This window comes from Nycticebus coucang, chromosome 1 (genome assembly GCF_027406575.1).
Source record: "Nycticebus coucang isolate mNycCou1 chromosome 1, mNycCou1.pri, whole genome shotgun sequence".
In the NCBI taxonomy this organism is placed as follows: domain Eukaryota; kingdom Metazoa; phylum Chordata; class Mammalia; order Primates; family Lorisidae; genus Nycticebus; species Nycticebus coucang.
The window spans coordinates 121671018-121691575 of record NC_069780.1 but is presented as its reverse complement, the minus strand read 5'-3'; positions in this window follow the sequence as shown (position 1 = coordinate 121691575).

The window sequence follows — 20558 nt, the reverse complement described above, 5'->3', positions numbered from 1 at the left end:
CACAAGAATGGAGAAGCATGAATCCTATGTACTCAATTTTCATATAAGGACAATTAATGACAATTAAGGTCACAGTGGGGGTGGGGGAAAGAGAGAGAAAGGAGGAGGGGGGGTGGGCAAACGTAGAGCAGAGAGAGGAAAGGAGCGGGGGTGGGGCCTTGGTGTGTGCCACACTTTGGGGGGCAAGACATGATTGTAAGAGGGACTTTACCTAACAAATTCAATCAGTATAACCTGGCTTATTGTATCCTCAAAGAATCCCCAACAATTAAAAAAAATAAATTAATTTAAAAAATTGTCAGGTAAGGCAAGTTTGGACCATTGTTAACCAATAAGGGTCAAGTAAAGATACTGTTGCATTTTTAATTTTAGAAAACAGAAGAACACTTTCTTTGCCAACCTGGAATATGTTTTGAAAACAATAGGGAGGAAGACTTTTTATAAGAAAATGTGTAAAGTAATATAGGTTTCAAAATTTCTTCTCTATTGATACATATTTACCTGAAAATTTTTAATAATCATAATGAATATGTTTTTGTAAGCCATAAAATTAGTACTGCTGAAATGATCAAATGTTTTAGTAACTGTCTTAGATAGACAACACTTATATCCAAAGAGATTAAAAGTCATGAGTTTTTTGGCTCAGAATTTATTTTCAGTATATAGACGTAACTCATCTTATTCTACCTCACTATAGCGCACTTTACTGCCACTGGTTTTTTGCAAATTGAAAGTTCGTGGCAAGCCTGCTTTAAACAGGTCTATCGATGCCATTTTTCCAACAGCATAAGCTCACCCTGTGTCTGTATGTCACCTGTTGGTAGTTGTCTCAGTGTTTCACATTTTTTCATTATTATGGATGATAATCTATGATCAGTGATCCTTGTTACTGTAACTGTTTTTTCACCCCATGAGCCACACCTATGTAAGATAGTTAATGTACGCTGAGTATGTTCCTACCACTCTACCAGTCGGAAGCTCCCTGTCTTTGTCCCTCTGCTCAGGCTTCCCGCTTCCTTGAGATACAACAATATTGAAAATTGGGCGAATTAAAATAATACCCTTACAATAGAGTCTATGTGTTCAGGTGAAAGGAAGGATTTCAAGTCTTTCACTTTAAATCAAAAGCTAAAAATTATTGAACTTTATAAGAAAAGCATGCTGAAAACCAAGACAGGCCAGAGCCAAGCCACTTATGCCAAATAGTTAGCCAAGTTGAGTATGCAATGGAAAAGTTCTTGAAGGAAATTAAATGTACTACCCTCATGGAACACACAAATGATTTTTTTTTTTTAATGCCAAACAGTTTTGTTGCTGATATGGAGAAACTTTTAGTGGTCTGGATAGAAGATCAAACCAGCCACAACTCTGGCTTAACCCAAAGACTGATATAGAGCAAGACCCTAACTCTTTCAATTCTATGAAGGCTGAGAGAGGTGAGGAAGCTGCAGAAGAAAAATTTGAAGCTAGCAGAGATTGGATTGTGATATTTAAAGGAAGAAGCCATCTCCATCACACAAAAGTACAAGTGAGTCAGCAAATGCTGATATAAAAGCTGCAGCACATTACCTAGGATATCTAGCTAGCACAATTATGAAAGTGGCCACACCAAGCAACAGATGTTTAATGTAGACAAGATGGCCTTCTATTGGAAAAAGATGCTAAATGGACCCTTCATAGTTTAGAAGTCAATGCCAGTCTTCCAAGGACAGGCTCACTATCGTATTAGGGGTTAATGCACCTGATAAATTTAAATTGAAGGCAGTATTTATTTACCATTCTGAAACAATAAAGACCACATCCATTTACAGTGATTTACTAAATATTTTAACCCCACTTTTGAGACCTAATGCTTAGGTGAAAAAGGATCCCTTTCCAAACGTTACCGCTAATTGATGATACATACCTGGTTACTCAAGAGCCTTAATAGAGATGTGTGAAGAGATTAATGTTGTTTTTATACCTGCTAACACAACACCAATTTTGAAGCCCTTAAGTCAAGAAGTAATTTCACTTTCAAGTCTTGTTATTTAAGAAATACATTTTTTAAAGCTATCATTGCCATAGATACTGATTCTTCTGATGGATCTGGGCAAAGTCAACCAAAAACCTCTGGAAAGCATTCACCCTTCTAGATGCCATTAAGAACATTCATGACTCGTGGGAGGGGGCACAACATCCACATCAACAAGGGTTTGAAAGGAGCTGATTCCAACTTCCATGGGTGACTTAGAGATGGCAAGACTTCAGGATAGGAAGTCACTGCAGATGTAACAGAAATACCAAGAGAACTGTCCTGAAAATGTGACTGAATTGCAACAGTCTCACAATAAAATTTAAGTGAATGAAGCATTGCTTTTTATGGATGAACAAAGTGATTTCTTAAAATGGGATCTACTACTGGTGAAGATGCTGAGAGTATTGTTGAAATCACAGCCAAAGATTTAAAAGATTATGCTATTACTTGATAAAGCAGCAATAGAGTTTGGGAAGATTGACTTCAATTTTGAAAGAATTTCTATTGTTGGTAAAATGGTATATAGCATCTCACAGTACAGAGAAATAGTTCATGAAAGGAAGAATCAATTGATGTGGCAAACTTCAGTATTGTCTTATTTTAAGAAATTGTCAGAGACCCCAACCTTTAGCAACCACCACACTGATCAGTCAGCACCATGAACACTGACCCAAGACCCTTCAGCCAAAAGATCATGACTCACTGAGGTCTCAGATGAATGTTAGCATATATTTTTAGCAATAAAGCATTTTTAAATAATGTACATACATTGAATTTTTAAATGTATGTTATTGCACACTTAACAGACAAGTGTATAGTGTAATCATAACTTTTCTATGCACTGGGATACCAAAACATCTATGTGACTTACTTCAGTGTGGTACTTCCTTTATTACAGTGTTCTGGAACTGAACCTGCCATATCTCCAAGGTGTGTCTCTATTCACGTTTCACCCACAATTGTTCATTTGGAAAATTAGGCATCTGAGAATCTACTTTGAAAATATCCACCCTTGTTATTCCCTCTCACATACATTTTATATGAGCATTTACGAGCCACTGATTCAGAGGCAGTTAGTGAGAATTAATGGAGGAAGAAAGCTGATAACTCTGCCTCTGCCTAGAACAGAGTGACCTGCTGTTATCTTCTGTTGTTACTTTCTTGACTCATGAGTTATTCAGATCTCTCCCAATAAGATTTTAAAATTCTCAAGTTCAAAAAATGTGCTTTCTTCCCCTATGTTCTCCATAGTGCCTAATTTAAAAGAGTTCTTTAAAAATGTTAATTAAGCAAAGATTTTCTTTATTCCTTTTATGCTGCTCTGGGACGGGGAGTCAGGCTGGCTTTGGAAAAGCTAAAGGCACTGGGCATACATAACATTTGTTAGATGGTGTGTGAAACCTGCCCTTGCCACTTAAATGTTATACTCAAGTTCCCTTTTCTGTATTTCCCCTCTGCTTATGTGACCAATGCTGCACCTCAAGTATTCATTGCCCTCAAGCAATGAGGTTTAGTTTCAAAGCCTACCTTCTGGAAGCCATGTCCTTTCATTCGCTTTCCTGATAGTATGAATTTAGGTCAATGTGTCTGCTTTACATATCTGTCTCTAATGACACCATCAAAAGGATTGTGTCTTATGCCAAAGTTTCATCTTGATATTAAATACAAAAAGATGTGGGTAAGATTGAACAAATCCCTGGATCCTTAAAATTGTATCATGAATGGATATGGAGAAATCCACGCTTAATGTTGTTCCTGGTGTTAAGATATTTTAAAATTAATAAAAAGGCATACCAATTTAGATGGCAAAAGGAAGAAAGACAGTTTTGGTGATTGAAAAGTAAGCCTGAGGGAAGCAAGCTATTATTAGCTCTTTCTTTGAAGGGTCAATACCTAAAAATACAAAGTTTTCCAACTTCTATACAAATAAAACATTAATCATTTTATTAGAGGCCCACAGCCCATAGCCCTGACACCTTGACCTCATTAGAATACCTCCCAAGGCTTTCTCATCCCATTCAAGAACTCTGGGCCATCCAAAGTCTGTCCATCCTAGATGGCTTTTCTCCCATCTCCCACTGGAAGGAAAATCAAATTTACTTTCTATCAGTGTTTAAGTATTAAATCACATATTCTTGATCACAAAGCTCAGAAGGACATTCTATAAAGCAGAGGATCTTGCTATATAGCTATGTTAGAAAGCTCTGTGATGTAGGAATACTTTCAAGGGGAAATAAGCTTATAATGAGGTCTTCAGTATATTTTAATAACTGAGCCCCCTCTTGGGTGTGATTCAATTTAGCACTGCCTCGTATTGAATATTATACATTATCATAAAGTTGCAACAGTGAGGTCCCACTAAAATGCATGTGGTCCAATTTTAACCTGACGCTCAGTAATGCAAAGTATTGGCTAATTACTTCTCATTAAATATAGAATACAATGGAAAACATTTAAGACTAACTCAAAAGGGAATGAATGAAGTAAAAACCTAACAAGTAAATAAAAGCCTAAAAATAGCACATTGTATGTAGCAACAAACACAGACTATTAAGGGTTCATTCCATCTCAGGCACTTCTCCCAATTATTTTCACTTAACACTTTCACTTATTTATATTAATTTTGAATAAATTGGATCAAAATTACCCCCTTTTAGTTTTATAATATAGAAAATTCTGTTCTATTAATACATTTTAACTTATCTTTTCTGGCATTACAGCATTCAGGAATTCAGTAAAAATGAATCTCAGGAGCATTTTATGAAGACAGTATATGGACTCATCTAGCAATTGCTTTGTGTAGACATATAAGTAATAAGGGAATAAGGATTAGAGTCTGTTTTTAATAACAGCCATATTTTTAACTAAGGGGAACATCCAAAGAGTGGGTCTGTTCCTTCAGAAATTTGGAAGAATACTATTAAAAATGATTCATGTACCTTAATTATGCCAGAGAAGAGAAAAAAATTACTCCTTCTTTATAAATGACACTTAGAATTTAATTTCAGGCATTCTGCTTGATGGTTATTTGAAAATAAAGTTTGACAAAACTTATGGCTTCGAATTTAATCTCATCTTCTTGTGACCTATATCTTAAAAAGAAGAATGAAGGATACAAGTTACTCTCATCTTTGAGCATGGAGGGAGCAAGTGGCATGTTTCCAAGCAATAGGAAATAGGAAGATTTTGATCTACTCAGTAAATGAATGGTCTATATTATCAGTAATGATTCCTGGCTGATAAAAGTGAGATTTATATTATTGCAAAGTCTGGAACTAAATGCATGATTTTTATTTTAAAATAAAATATAGCTGTGTACATTAATGTGATCATGGGGCACCATACATTGGTTTTATAAACAGTTTGATACAATTTCATCACACTGGTTAATACGGCCTTCCTGGCATTTTCTTAGTTATTGTATTAAGACAGTTATATTCTACATTTACTGAGTTTCACATGTACCCTTGTAAAATGCACCGCAGGTGTAATCCCACCTATCACCCTCCTTCCACCCATCTGCCTCCTTCCCTTCCCTCCCTCTCCCCATTCCCCAAATTTTTAGGTCATAACTGGGTTATAGCTTTCATATGAAAGCCAAAAATTAGTTTCATAGTAGGGCTGAGTACATTGGATACTTTTTCTTCCATTCTTGAGATACTTTACTAAGACAATATGTTCCAGCTCCATCCACGTAAACATGAAAGAGGTAAAGTCTCCGTCTTTCTTTAAGGCTGCATAATATTCTATGGTGTACATATACCACAGTTCATTAATCCATTCGTGGATCGATGGGCACTTGGGCTTTTTCCATGACTTAGCAATTGTGAATTGGTCTGCAATAAATATTCTGGTGCAAATATCTTTGTTGTAATGTGATTTTTGGTCTTCTGGGTATATACCTCATAGAGGAATTATAGGATTGAATGGCAGGTCTATTTTTAGATCTCTAAGTGTTCTCCAAACATCTTTCCAAAAGGAATGTATTAATTTGCATTCCCACCAGCAGTGCAGAAGTGTTCCCTTTTCTCCACATCCACGCCAACATATCTGGTCTTGGGATTTTGTGCAATGGGCTAATCTTTCTGGAGTTAGATGATATCGCAAAGTAGTTTTGATTTGCATTTCTCTGATGATTAAAGATGATGAGCATTTTTTCATATGTCTGTAGGCCGTGCGCCTGTCTTCTTCAGAGAAGTTTCTCTTCAAGTCCCTTGTCCAGCCTACGATGGGATCACTTGTTCTTCTCTTGCTTATACGTTTGAGTTCTCTGTGGATTCTGGTTATTAAACCTTTGTCAGAGACATAACCTGCAAATATCTTCTCCCATTCTATGGGCTGTCTGCTTGCTTTACTTACTGTGCTTTAGGCTGTGCAGAAGCATTTTGGTTTGATCAGGTCCCAGTGGTGTATTTTTGAAGCTGCTTCAATTGCCCGGGGGGTCCTCTTCATAAAATACTCACCCAGACCGATTTCTTCAAGGGTTTTCATTGCACTCTCTTCTAGTATTTTTAAGTTTCATAGCTTAAGTTTAAATCCTTAATCCAGTGAGAGTCTATCTTAGTTAATGGTGAAAGGTGTGGGTCCAGTTTCAGTCTTTTACAGGTTGCCAGCAAGTTCACCCAGCACCATTTGTTAAATAGGGAATCTTTCCCCCACTGAATGTTTTTGATTGGCTTGTCAAAGATCATATAACGGTAAGTAGCTGGATTCATCTCTTGGTTCTCTATTCTGTTCCAAACATCTACTTCTCTGTTTTTGTGCCAGTACCAAGCTGTCTTGATCACTATCGATTTATAGTATAGTCTGAGGTCTGGTAGTGTAATTCCTCCTGCTTTGTTTTTATTTCTGAGTAGTGTCTTGGCTATTAGAGGTTTTTTTTGATTCCATATAAAACTAAGTATTATTTTTTCAAGATCTTTAAAGTATGACTGTGGGGATTAAATACGGATTGCATTAAAATTGTATATTGCTTTGGGTAGTATGGACATTTTAACAAGGTTGATTCTTCCCAGCCATGAGCATGGCATGTTTTTCCATTTGTTGACATTTTCAGCTATTTCTTTTCTTAGAGTTTCATAGTTCTCTTTATAGAGATCTTTCACATATTTTGTTAGATATAGTCCCAAATATTTCATCTTCTTTGGCACTAAGAAGAAGGAATAGAGTGAACGGAATAGAGTCCTTAACTGTTTTTTCAGCTTGACTATTGTTGGTCTATATAAAGGCTACTGATTTATGAATGTTGAATTTGTAACCTGAGATGCTGCTGTATTCCTTGATCACTTCTAAAAGTTTTTTAGTAGAATCCCTGGTGTTTTCCAGACATACAATCATATCATCTGCGAAGAGCAAAAGTTTGATCTCTTCTGACCATATATAGATACACTTGATTGACTTTTCTTCCCTAATTGTGATGGCTAAAACTTCCATCACAATGGTAAAGAGCAATGGAGACAATGGACAGCCTTGTCTAGTTCCTGATCTGAGCGGAAATGATTTCAGTTTAACTCCATTTAATATGATATTGGCTGTGGGTTTCCTGTAGATGAACTCTATCAGTTCAAGAAATGTCCCTTCTATACCAATTTCCCAAGTGTTCTGATCATGAAGGAATGCTGGATATTATCAGAAGCTTTTTCTGCATCAATTGAGAGAATCATATGGTCTTTGTTTTTTAATTTGTTTATGTGCTGAATTATACTTATGGATTTACGTATATTAAACCAGCCTTGAGACCCTGGAATAAAACTGGTCATGATGTATAATTTGTTTGATGTGCTTGATTCTCTTTGTTAGGATCTTGTTGAATATTTTTGCATCTATATTCATTAGTGATATTGGTCTATAATTTTCTTTTCTTGTTGGGTCTTTTCCTGGTTTGGGGATCAGGGTGATGTTTGCTTAATAGAACGTGTTGGGTAGTCTTCCTTCTTTTTCTACATTTTGGAACAAGTTGAGTAATATAGGTATTAGTTCCTCTTTAAAGGATTGGTAGAATTCTGACGTGAAGCCATCTGTCCCCGGGCTTTTCTTTTTAGGGAGATCTTGTATGGTTGATGCTATTTCAGAACTTGATATTGGCCTGTTCAACGTATCCACTTGATTCTGGCTAAGTCTTGGAAGGTGACATGCTTCCAAGTATTGGTCAATTTCCTTCAGATTTTCGTATTTCTGAGAATAAAGTTTCTTGTAATATTCATTAAGGATTTTTTTGAATTTCTGAGGAGTCTGTTGTTATTTCGTCTGTGTTGTTTCTGATTGATGAAATTACAGATTTTACTCTTTTTTTCCTGGTTAGGTTAGCCAAAGGTTTATCTATTTTGTTGACCTTTTCAAAAAACCAACTTTTTGATTTGTTGATCTGTTGTATAATTCTTTTGTTTTCAATTTCATTTAATTCTGCTCCGATTTTGGTTATTTCTTTTCTCCTACTGGGTTTGGGGTTGGAATGTTCTTCCTTTTCCAGTTGCTTGAGATGTCCCATTAAATTCTTAACTTCCTCTCTTTCTGTTCTTTTGAGGAAGGCTTGCAGTGCTATAAATTTCCCTCTGAGGACTGCCTTTGCAGTTTCCCAGAGGTTCTGATAATTTGTATCTTCATTGTCATTTTGTTCCAAACATTTGGCGATTTCCTTCTTAATCTCATCTCTGACCCAGCTATCATTCAGCATAAGGTTATTTACCTTCCATGTTTTTGTATGAGTGTGCAGATTCCTGTTGTTACTGAGTTCAACTTTTATTCCATGGTGGTCTGAAGGTTGCACGGAATAATTTCTATTCCTTTAAATTTACTGAGGTTAGACTTATGACCTAAGATGTGATCGATTTTGGAGTATGTTCCGTGGGTGGAGGAGAAGTATGTGTATTCAGTTTTGTTAGGATGCAATGTTCTGTAGATGTCTGCTAAATCCAAATGTTGGATGGTTAGGTTTAAATCTAAAATTTCTTTGCTCAGCTTCTTATTGGAGGATCTGTCTAACACTTCCAGAGGAGTGTGAAATCTCTGACTATTATGGAGCTGGAGGAAATCAAGTTGCTCATGTCTGTTAGAGTTTCTCTTGTAAATTGAGGCGCATTCTGGTTGGGTGCATAAATATTCATAATAGAAATCTCGTCGTATTGAGTATTACCCTTAACCATTCTTATCTTTCTTTACTTTTGTTGGTTTAAAGCCTATTGTGTCAGCAAATAGAATTGCAACACCTGCTTTTTTCTGATTACCATTTGACTGAAATATGGACGACCATCCTTTCACCCTGAGTCTATATTTATCTTTTAAGGTAAGATGTGATTCTTCTATGCAGCAGATATCTGGCCTGAGTTTTTGTATCCAGTCAGCTAAACTGTGCCTCTTTGGAGGACAGTTTAAGCCGTTCATATTAATGGACAATATTGATAGATCTGGTAAAATTTTAGATATCAGGCTTTTCTAAAGTCCATTGGACAATTTTAATCCTTTTGCCATTGTGGAAGTTGGAGTTTGATCAAAAGTTTCTGAGTGAGTTTATTTTTGTGGTAGAGGATTGGGGTGGTCGTTATGGAGGAAAGGTCTGAGAATATCCTGGAGAACTGGTTTGGTTATGGTAAATTTATTCAACATATGAATGTCATTAAAGTATTTAATTTCTCATCATAAATGAAACTCAGTTTAGCTGGATACAAGATCCGGGGTTGAAATTTATTTTGCTTTAGGAGATTAAAAGTCAATGACCACTCTCTTCTGGCTTGAAAGGTTTCAGCAGAGAGATCTGCAGTCATTCTAATATTCTTCCCTTTGTAGGTAATAGATTTCTCGTGTCTAGCTGCTTTTAGAAGTTTCTCCTTCATATTGACACTGGTGAAGTTAATTATGATATGCCCGGGGGATGTCTAATTCTGATTGAGTCGTGCTGGGGTTCTGAAACTGTCTGCTGTCTAAATTTCAGAATCTCTTGAGATACCTGGAAAATTTTCTTTCATAATTTCATGGAGAAGGGCCTCTGTGCCTTGCGAGGCCACTTCATCGCTTTCAGGGATTCCAATGAGGCAGATATTAGCCTTCTTCTAATTATCCAGAGCTCTCTGAGAGAATGATCCGTTTTTGCTGTCCGTTTCTCTTCTTTTTTGAGAGTTTGGGAACGTTCAAACACCTTGTCTTCAATGTCAGAAATCCTTTCTTCTGCCTGCTCCACTCTGTTACTGAGGGATTCTACTGTGTTTTTCAGATCTTTGCGGGCTGCAAATTCTTGTTGCAGCGCATCAAAATCTTTGGTGATTTTGTCTTTAAATTCGTTAAATTCTTGACACAATTTTTTAATTTCTCCTCAAATTTCTAATTCTGACTTTAAAATTGCTCTTTGGATTTCTAATTCCAAATTTTCCTCCATTCTGTTAATCTTGTTTGCAATCCAAATTCTGAATTCGATTTCTAACATCTCAGCCAGCTGTTTATGAATGGGATCTTCAGTTACACCTGCCATATCTTTCCTTGGGGGGTGGGGGGGGTGATCTATTCTGGTTATTCATGTTACCAGAGTTTTTCCGCTGATTGCACCCCATGATTACTTTACACTGTTTGATTTTTCCCCCTGGAGCCTTGTCGAGGACCTGTGCAGTGCTGCAGCCTGAGATGTTTGGGACCTATTTGATGTGGTGGGGCTAAGTGGTTCCATCTTGTTTTCAGCTGGTCTCTGTTCGCCCCTAATGAAATACTTACTGGGTTGAAGTATCAGGGGACCTGTGTTTCAGTCCCAGGTCTGTTCCACGGTGGTTGCCATCTGAGAAGATGCCCGGCCTCCTCTGGTTGCCCAGGGAGGCAGGGGGAGTGGTTTCAGGATATCCAGGGGTGAACCTTGTTATTGCTAAAGACAGCTGCTGCTCTGCACCTCAGGGTACCGCTGCTCTGGAGTGATTCCCTCAAAGCCAACCATCATCTCCTCACTCACGTAATGCAGAATCAGCACTGTCCAGCTGCAGTCCAGGTCCTGTCTACAGCTCTCGAGAAATCACCCAAGAATCTGGACTCCTAGGGGACAGACCTCCAGACCTGTCAATGACAGAGGTACCACGCTGCAGAAAGAGAAAAATATTTCTTAATGATACAACATTATTAATGTAAATAACTTTTTGATCAGAGCACTAACATCTTAAGTGTTCTACAAGATAGTGAAATTTAAGATCACCCGGTATTGCCATGCAGCACAGAGCAAGATCTTTAGTGTTTAGAATATGAGTAAATATTTTCTCAGGTGTTCCACTCCCAACTTAGATGTGGTGTTTATTAGAAACTCACTAGGAAAAGATCTGGAGGAGCAAGGTGGGTTACTAAAGGTCATAGCTAAATACTCCATGCATTCCTCCTTTGAGTCTCTTTTGAATGAGGTAGATAAAGGTAACAAAATTAAACAAGATTCTTGAAATAAAACTTAGAAACTTGTAAGCTGATTTATATGTCTGTATTTTAGAACCTTTAAGATTCAAATGAGACACTTTAACTGCCTTCTTCCTATGGTGGTAGCTCACAATAATGTTCTCTGCCATTTTGAGAGCAAGTCCGATATTAGTTGTTAAGCCTGATTATCACTGGGGTTGAAATGAGCTTGTGTCATTATGGTGGGTAGAAGAAACAAAGTCAGTGATTTAAGCATCTGATAATATTTAAAGCAGGATAAAAGGGATAAAATTAACATCTGTATTTTAATGTAAACTTTTCTGTAGACCCTTGTTAGAGGAAGAATTTTGAGGGAATTGTGGCACTTCCTTCTTTTTGTGGAACAGAGGAGAGGGCGAAACACTTCCAATACAAGAAGAAAATGAAAAACAGAGGACAGCAATGGGAGCAGTCCCAAATGTGCTCCACTGGCCTCAGTCACACCCCACGGAGTGTCTCCTGGTTACAGTTTACTGCAGGACACTGGTGTCTGTTAATTTGATCTGAGAGCCACTTCAGTCTCAGTCTTTGCTCTTTAGGAAGCAAAGAGGTAAAGGCATCCCCAAGGAAAAGAAAGAGGAGATAAAAGTGCTTCCATATTCATGTAAGCATTTCCATTTAATCTGATATCTCTTTAAAATTGAGTAGCCATGTTTTTTCTTTTCTTTAAAGTAGAAAATGTTAGATTCTTGAAGGGAAGAAAAGGGGGTAATACCCACAGTTAACAAAGTACAAATCGGGTGGCATCTGTGGCTCAAGGAATAGGGTGGCAGCCCCAGATGCTGAGGGTGGGGGGTTCAAACCCAGCCCTGGCCAAAATACTGCAAAAACAAAGTACAAATCAGGGAAAGCAGCATGGAATTCTGAATGTCTTCTTGTCCTCCCTCCATGTCTCTGGGCAAAAGTAGCTGTTAGCAAACACCTCCACTGAACTCTCCCCAATGTAAACTGAGTAACTGTGAGGACTAGATCCCCAACTGCAAAAGTGTTGTTGCTTTGGTATATTTTAGACAGGTTTGTTAAATCATGTCTACTATACAAACGTTAACAAACTTTGCAGCCCCAAGAAACCAGAGCTTACAGACATATGTGAGATGGCTTTAAAACCTATTTCAGAATTCTCCTAACTAAAAGTTAGGTATAAATAAAAGAAGATTTCTATTAAGTACTTTATTGAAAAGAAATTTTCTTCTGGAATACTAGCCATAGTGTCAGCTAAAACAGCATATGCTAAGCAACTGTTGTAGACCAGGCATTGGTATAATCACTGAGGAAGATCCAATACCTAAAATAAGTGCATCTAATGCTCACGCAGGACCTACCCACTCTCTGCCAGAGCCAGGCATCCTGCAACATGCTTTAAGCCTTTGCATGGTAGAAGCCACAAGGGTCTACAAGGACTCCATGGGTTTTTCCAGGCAAAAGCATAAGAGAGAGCTCAGGTTGGAAAACACAAGGTGATCTATGTACTTTATTCTACCACCTTTCTGGGTCAAGTGGATATTTTGGGAGGAAAAAAAGAGGCGGCAGAAATCTTTCTGAGTCATCTTTCCTCCCCTGCAGTTTTCCCACACACACAGGCCATGCATCTTGTGCATAGCACAGGGGAGAACAGATGCAAGAAACAGTGCTGGGTGGAAAGAAAAAGAGGGAAGGAAAGTCCTGGGCTTGGAGTTTCCAATAGTCAGGTAATGTGAAACTGAAGTGAATTTAAAATGTCAAGAGAGTTTTACCAACAGGACAGAAATATTTGGCCTTGAGTTTGTGCTCATTCTATGAATCCTAGTCAGACCTGGAGCAGTGACACATGGCTGTTTTTTCACTTAGGCACTTTCCAGAGCAGGATATTTAGCTGCAGATTCTGCAAGTTCTGCAAAGTTCCAGGCTGACATTGTTTTGCTGCTTTTTGGAATCTCTTCTGAAGCGATATATTTACAAGTTTCTTCAAGAGAACAGTAAAAAACAAAGGCTTCTCTTCACAATGTATATTACATGTTTTAAAAAAAGGCTCTTGTTTCTTTACTCGAGGTTCTTTAACCTAAGAAATTATAATAGGTGTTTTAGATATAATTAGCAAATATATGCAGTAATTCATAGCAAGCTGATATAGTTTAAAAATGCCAAGGGTTGCTCTTATTGACACAGAATTTTCTAAAGGACTCACCCTATGCAAATAGAAGATTCTATCAGTTAGCTGAGAAAAGCTTATAGAAAAATATTTCTTTGAACCTGACACTTTCAAGGTACAAGATAGAGTTGTCTGGTGAGTGATTCTTCCTGTCATGTTTTCCTCCAAGGTATCTAAATGTAGTTCACTTTAACTATTTGCATAATAGATGCTTATTGAGAACAAATGATCTAGCACTTTTTTCACTTCTAACTTGCTATTTCATTGGGAAGATAAGAAGACACAAGAAAAATTTGAAAATAATGAAATATAACACAGCTGCTAGGGACTTTTTTAGAAGGCCACACACAAAAAGAGACAGTTCAGAATAATGTGGAAATTTTGGAAAATGTTTCAGGAAGGAGTGGGGGTTAGAGTTGGCCCCAAAAGTTGAGTAGAATCTGAATAAGCTATAAAGTAGAAGAGAATTTTAAATAGGGAAAGTAGAATGCATTTTGTTTATTCAAGTAAGCATGCCTTGGGTCATGGAAAGACACAAAGAAACCTGGCAAATCTGAGAGTCCAAAGTGGTTCTATGAATAGAGGGGGGCCAGGTTGAAACTCTTGAGGCTTAAAGTAATTTGGAATTTAGAATTGACACCATGAGAAGTAGAAAGGAGTGTTGGTCCTTGATAGAGTAATACCCTGTATTTATCTGCTTTCTTGTGCTTTCATCTTCTTCTCTGGCTTCAAATAATGGATGTGAGCAGTGAACCATCAGTATTGAGTCAGAGAAAGTTGACTTTACCTTGTAAACCAGTAATTTTTAACCAGTGAAAAATTTTAAAGATTATTAATTAAATTAGTTTTGAAAGTTCAAAGTACGGTATGTATATTCTTTTCTGTACTCATTTTCTTTTTCTTTTCCTTTTTTTTTTTTGATCAACATAATCTAAGTGTGCCACAGAAGTTTGCCTATAGGTTCAAATAGGCCATGAGATAAAAGAGGTTGAAAAACACTGAGGTAGCAGAAGAGGTTTGCTGCGTAGCACAACACAAAAAAGAGAAACAGAGGAAAACATAGTAATAGAGACAGGGTTTTGAAGTAAAATAGACACTGGTTCTTACTCCAACTTTAATATTTTCTAGTTGTGTCTCAGGAAAAAAGAAAATTAAAATTTTCTATATCTCGGCTCTCTTTAAAATGAAAATTAAAAACTTATAGATTTAATGAGAATTGTAATCATTTTGTTAGATACGTGAGATAGTGCCTGGATCCAAGCACAAAAAATGGAAACTATTGTAAAAATTGATCTCTTTTCAAAACATAACGTGTCTCAATCTTGCCAGAGGTCTTCCAGATCTTCTAATAGAATGAAAGTACCCTTAAGTGGAGTAATATTTCACTAGAATCTAGAGTGACCACACACAAAGCAGCACAGGCACAAGAATCCTGTAACAAGCCTTGAAGGGATAGAGGGAACAGATCCAAAGGAAGTTTGTAAGTGGCCTGAGATGGACCTAGAAAATAGTAAGAATCAGGAAAAGACGTATCCTCAATTTCTTCTCATCTCAAAGCCTTCCGTCATTCAAGTCAAAAATCTCTTTGCAACTGAATTCTCTGCTAGAAGTTGTCATACTGATAGCACAGAAAACTTTAATTTTCTCACCCAGTTTGAATACAGTCTCTCAATGCATCTTACCCTGCACTGAAAAAAATTAGAACCTCTTCCTCACTTTCCTTTAAAAAGATTGTCTCATCAAAAGTTCCTCAGGAGTGGAAAAAATCCAGAGGTTGCAGATAAACAAAATTACTTCTCACCTGATTTTCCCACACTCTTTCCTGTAGAAATAAATTAAAATCTTGCTACTGTTTTCACAATGTGGCATCTGAACTATTTCATTTCTCATCTGATAAGGTTTACTTTTGAAACTATAATCTGAAAACTTAATTTTTTTTTTATTCTAAACTTCCTCCTTTGTTCCAAAGGTTTTCGGATTCTCTTTAGGCATTGGAGGGTAGAATGTGCTTGTTATGCTCACAAGGACTTTTTTTTTTTGATTAGTGTGGATTCTCTCAGGTTTTCATTTCGGCACTTCTTTGCTTCAAAACCATAACTGAGAAAGCCACATAGGAATGCTAACACATTGCTGTGAAGCAGTGTAATAAAATATGTAAAGCCTGTGGCCTGAATATAATCACAGCTAAAGGGTTTTAAATAAGATCCTTTTTGTGTGAGCTCCAGAGCTGTTTGATTAATTAGCAGGTTACTTTAAGGCCCATTTGTTTGACAAATATATTGACTTGTGCACAACATCAGATGAGATCTATAAACAATAAAGATTAGATTATAATCAGATTTCACCCTTAGAGTTACTATTAATACATTAGCGATATGCTCCGACTTCTCTTCTTTAAAAGTGAATAGACAAATTACAAAGGTATTCACTTGAAATTCATGCATTCTGTGATGGCACATACATTTTGATTTGTCTTCCATTTGTAAAAGCAGCTTCATTTTCATTTCTTTTATAGAAATTGCTCATCTCTTAATATGCATTCTTTTCTTCTACACCTTTGTTTCACAATACAAATATCAAAACTGAGTTGTTCTAGAACACACATTACAGAATATATATCTAACATTAAAGTACTTCATTCATACACTGGAGAAATTGACATCCAGACAGGTTAGGTGATATTCTGGAAATGTCAAGCTTGTTAGTGGCAAAACTGAACATAGATCTCAATATTCTTGAATACAATGAGGTCAGGGAATTTCCCCATTTTACTGTGTTGTTTTCCCTAGGCCAGGTAACTAAAAAGAATATATTGCTGGTCTATAGAAAAATTATTTTAATGTGTGACCTTTTGAGAATATTACAAGATGTGAAGATGTCTCTTTGCCCAAATAATCTGCTATATAATGTGCCTCTTAGCCTAAAATTACACTCGTAAAGATTCACTCCTTAAAACAAGGTGCATGCAAAGGCTACTTTTTTTTTTTTTTTTTTTTTTACAGTTTTTGGCCAGGGCCGGGTTTGAACCCACCACCTCTGGTATATGAGGCCAGTGCCCCACTACTTTGAGCCACAGGCACCACCCATGCAAAAGCTACTTTTAAGATGCCAATGTTCCCTTAAATCTTTAGCACATTAGCAAGCATTATTCCATTTCATTGGGTTGCTGACCTGAGAAATACTGTAAAGACATGAACATCTATTTTCAACAGAGGAAATATGTGAGAGAGCAAAGCAGCATGAACTCCAATAGGAAAGCCAGGATATTACGGTGAGTGTGCATGCACATGCATGATGTGTGTAATTGTGGTAGTGTAATGGAACCTTACAGTGAATGTTGGGGAGAGTATCAGGGTGCAGGGAAAACCTGGAGTAGAGGCTGTAGTTCACCTACATGCCGGGTCAGTATTTGCTGGATGCCTCGATAAGGTGAGAGCTATAGAGATAAGATTGTAAAAATACTTTCAGAACTGTTAAGTGTGTGTGTGTGTGTGTGTGTGTTGAGAGAGAGAAAGAGAGAGATAGCACTGATAGAGTTCTGTTATTGATAGCTAGCAACGAGCAGTTTAGTTGTTGCCATGTAAAATAAATACTAATAATTTTGCTTCACTTCAAAATATTCATGGAAGCCTGATTTCTATGACATAAGTAAAAACTCACAAATTTAAATGCAAAGAGGGCAGAGAACTACCGGGAACATTTCCTCATCAATGCCAGTGATATTATCTCCAATGGACAATGTGGGGCTGGTAACATAAGTTGTCAAAATTAGTAGAACGAGTGAGAAAAAAATGGAAAAAAATTTCTTCAATGACTCTGAGGAATTCCATATGCCTATGCAAACCTGATTTTGGCAGCAGATGGCGTCTTTTGCAAGAAAGGTGTAGCAGTGTTAACATGAGAATTGCTTAAGCTTCAAGTTCCACAAGGTCATAACTCAAAGTTGCTCTGTGCAATCTAGGTCCTGTACTGGGGAAGGATTTGGTTCTTGACCATGAGATAAGACATTTGCATTTCAGTGAATTGAATAAAAGGAAATTACAATTGAAAAAAATTGGGGAATGGATAAAATATAGTAAAATAAACTAAATATACCTGGAAAAGAAAGGAACATAGGAAAGTGTATTAATGGAGAAATTGAAAAAATTTACAGTGAGATTCTGCTAAAAGTATTGGAATATTTCTGAAGGGTGCAGACTTGAGCACATTTCTGTCACTATCATTAACAAAGAATGATGTAATATTATGAATATTTGTTGCAATTCATTCAGTTTTCCAATACTTCCCTTAGGCTCTCACTCCCCTTATTCACACACAAAAAAAGTTTTATCTGAGTAGAATGAAAACTATTGACTTAATATATTTTCTACATAAATAAACAATTATTTAGAGGAGCAAGCCCACTTTGAGCTAGGACCTCCCTAAAGATGAATAAACTTCCATTCTCTCATCCCAGTCACGTTCCTTGCAAGACTGACATTTAAAAGTTACATCTGTAAGCACCATTAATTTCAAATGTACTTTCTTAGATATTTCAAGTTCTCTAATATTTGGAAGGATAGACAACACCTTTACAAGTTTCTATCTTATTTGCCTCATTTATTTTGTATGACTAAGTTGAAATTTGCCTTAGAGACCTCAGACTCAGAAAGCAATATTTGATTACTTCTAGATGCATAAACCCTTCTGTAATGATCCTACTGTTGGTAGCTTCTCTTGGGTCACTATAATTGAAATTCTCTCTGCTTAGTGCCTCAGCACTCAAGTGACTATATCAGCATAAATACTGTATTTCATTTCCTACTGATCCTAAATAAAGGTTACACTTTTGATAAATTATTACTAGAATTTGAATAGTAAATCAGAATCTTTGGTCAGTACAACTTTCTTTTTCTATAAATTCTAATTTTATTTTTTTATTATTATTTTATTTTATTTTATTTTTTGCAGTGTTTGGCCAGGGCTGGGCTTGAACCCACCACCTCTGGCATATGGGGCTGGCACCCTACTCTTTTGAGCCACAGGCGCCTCCCATATACCAATTGGATTGCTGCACTCTAATTGGATTGCTGCACTCTAAAGAACTTTGTATGCGATGTGGAAAATCTATACACGTCCAGCCTTCCTGATGAAGCTTGGAGGCTTTGGTCTCCTAGTTATACAGAAATCATGAGCTTGCAAAGGGCTGGCGTTCAGTGGCTTTCAGCTTGGGCTCCTCAGTCTGTGAGTGACCTGGGTAAGGCGATCGAACTCTCAGGCCAAAGTTAGTTCATTGATAAATAGGCCTAATAGCCACTAACTTGTAGCATCTGTGTAGTGTTAAAATTTAAAATTTTAGAAAGAAGCCTGGCACCTAGCTCAAACTTGGTCAAAAAATTATCAATTGTGGGCGGTGCCTGTGGCTCAAAAACTGCAAAAATATATATAAAAAATTATCAATTGTGATTTCTTAAGGACATAAATTCAGAGCTCTAGATTTCAAGTAGAAATCTTTTGGAATGATCCACAGGACAGAAGTGGTGTTGTGTGTGCTGCTGATTAAGGGTTTGGGAACAACACTGCAAGGGCCATAAGCTGTTCTTGTCTAAGGATCCTTTAGGAAAAGAACATTTTAAATCACAAATATGTCAATAGAAAACAAATTCAATAATTTTTTGTTCATTGCTTTCTTCCCCACTCTCTTGTACCTAACTCCCTCCAGCCTACTCCCATCCTGGGACTACAGGGAACATTTGTACAGTATCTAGGAGCTTTATATACATGTACATTATGGAATTATATTAACATTTTTCATTTCAAGAAGTGAAATTTTCATTTTTTTATTTTTATTTATATTTTTATATATTATTGTTATGTTTTAAAACATAATAAAAATATTATTTTTATTTTATTTTATATACATGTACACTATGGAATTATATTAACTTTTTTTCATTTCAAGAAGTGATTCTAAGTTGGCAATATTTTCTTCTGTATCTGTTTTTTAATTTTTCTGCTAGCTCTTTCCTTAACTACATATTCTCCTTAGTTTGTGGAAATAAAGCCTGTCCATAATCTTTAGGTAATGTCTAATAAATACTGTAACAGGAGACTTCCTTTTAGTTCCTTTATGTTATTTTATACCTTATTTAACCAAATATTGTGCTTGTTCATTTTTTAAACAGCTCAATATCGCATGTATAATGAATATAATGATTTTTATGCTGAACATATACAAATCATACACTCCCCATTCAGTGTTTGTCTGATAGGCATTTTTCCTAAAAATAAAAGCAGTCTTAGAGTCTACACAGTGTAAGAGAGTAGCCGGCTGTGCAGCACAACTATGTGGTACCCTAAGGAAGTTCTCATGAGTAGCCTGAAGTCCTGTCCCATGTAAAGGCCGGTAGGAACCCGCAGTAACTGTGCAGACCTTCCAAGAGGGGCACACACACGTGGATTTTCTGTGTTGTCATCCTTTGGGCTAATCAAATACAAGGCAGCTTACTGTGTATTTCTAAAATCCCAAAATTAGGTTTAGGAATAATTATAATAGATGCTCCATAAATATTGGTTAAGTAAATAAATGATTGAATGAACAATGAATGCTTTGCATAAAGTATCTTTGTCTTTCTTTTATAAATCTTTCATATCTTTATAAAAATACTGCTGTGAGAGATCAAAAACTATTTACTAAGAAAATGTGTTAGGGTTTTGAAGGAGAAAATGCTATGCAGCATCTATTTATATACCACCGCTCAGAATTTGGACATGTCTTAATTTTTTTTTCTTTTTTGCCCCAAAGCTCTGTCTGACGTTACTGGACCTGTAATACTATTTCACACTTACAGATCAGAGGTTTGTAAAATAGTGGACCCTCTAGCAAAACTAGAGTATTAACTTGATCATTAAACTTTCTTATGCCTTTTGCTGCCTTCTAATCTTAGCATCAAGCTAATACACAGCTTTAAGTATTAATGGTTCATTAAAGAGAGTGTTGACCTCTGCAAAACCCCCCTATTA